Below are 1,570 nucleotides of genomic sequence, written 5' to 3' on the forward strand. Positions count from 1 at the left end.
GGGTGCCTGGGGACGCAGCCCAGCCGCTCTTATTTCAACATTTTGTTATATTCTTTATTGTTTTGGCAGTTTTTGGTCATATTGATCTTTTGTCTATTTGTTTTAATTTTTGTTGCTTTTTTGATTCTTGCTTCTGAAAGAGAAAAAGAAATAGAGAGAGACAAAATATAATTATGTAGGTATATAGGTGGAATAAAGTTGAGAGAAGTTCACAGAAGGAAAATAATTTACAAAAATGTTGTATGAATCATATTTTGACCTCTGGGGATATTTAATCACTCATTTCATAATAATGTAAACAGTTCTGAGATTTTTCTTAGTAGCATACTCTCAGTAACTCATATCCTACCATAAAATAACATTACTGAAATTTTTGCTTTTGGAATCTTCTTCACTGTCTTTTGAAGTGAGAAAGAAGGGAAAGGATGGAAAAAACCTACATTTTGATGTTCGATGTTCTAGAAAGGGTTATGTCAATTCTCATTTTCACTCTACCCAGATTTCATTAGACAGAACAAGCCACAAGATCTTAAGATCAGTTTAATAAAGATAATATTTTATAATAAAAATAAACACAAAACAACAAGCAAAAAAGAAAAAGAACATGCATTTGTAAAATATATTTATTTTGCTGGTATCCCACCTTGTGCTTGCCTATATTAACTTTTTGTTATATGCAGATTTTCTCACAGATTCCACAAAGATATATCCTAAATCCAGTTAGAAAGAAACTTTTTATGTTTTGAAATATAGGCTTTCTAATTAAGACATATTCATTCCACCCCATCATATACAGTTATGGCTGTCATTTTTGTTTCCAAATACAGTGATATAGCAGCCAGGACTCCTACTTGGAATAAAAGGGGTTGGATGACAAATGTAACCAAAGCAAAAGGAAATAGTTGTCGCTTCTCCAGAACTAAGAGAAATTTAGATAGGTATTTCAAGGAGATCATACTTTAGGAGTGGGAGATATTCCTTGAATACTTCCTCATCTTATAGTTTTACCTGGCTTCCTGTCAGCCTGCTCCATTTTCCTTTAGTAATAAGGAGAGCATTTTGCTTTGAAGGCTCCTTTTATTTTTTTTAAATATGTTTCTTTTACTTTTAAAATTATAATATAGTTAGATCATTTGCCCATCCCTTTTCTGTCTCCAAATTATCTCATATACCTCTCCTTGTGATTTTTTTTAAAATTCATGTCCTCTCTGTTCATTAATTAGTTTGGAATGTATTACATATATTTCAAAATTTAATTTTGTCATTCTATATCACATTATTCATATGGATATTTTCAGGGCTGGTCTTTCACAATGGACCTCCAATTGATATACTGTAGTAGTAAAATGTTAATTATGTTTTTAGATTGTTTATAAGTACAGTACAGAGAAAAATTCACTTTTTGCTTAATCTTGTATACTAGACACTTAGTTTAAGTAGTTTTGCATTGTGACTAATGATTCCCTGTAAACAAGGTCATTTATAGTATGTGTAGCTGTTCATAGGTTTTCTCACCTTCAGAAGTTTAAAGGCAGAAATCTGTTTTATTTTCCTGAAAAAATCAAAAGAA

The sequence above is a fragment of the Microtus ochrogaster genome, unplaced genomic scaffold (genome assembly GCF_000317375.1).
Source record: "Microtus ochrogaster isolate Prairie Vole_2 unplaced genomic scaffold, MicOch1.0 UNK39, whole genome shotgun sequence".
In the NCBI taxonomy this organism is placed as follows: Eukaryota; Metazoa; Chordata; class Mammalia; order Rodentia; family Cricetidae; genus Microtus; species Microtus ochrogaster.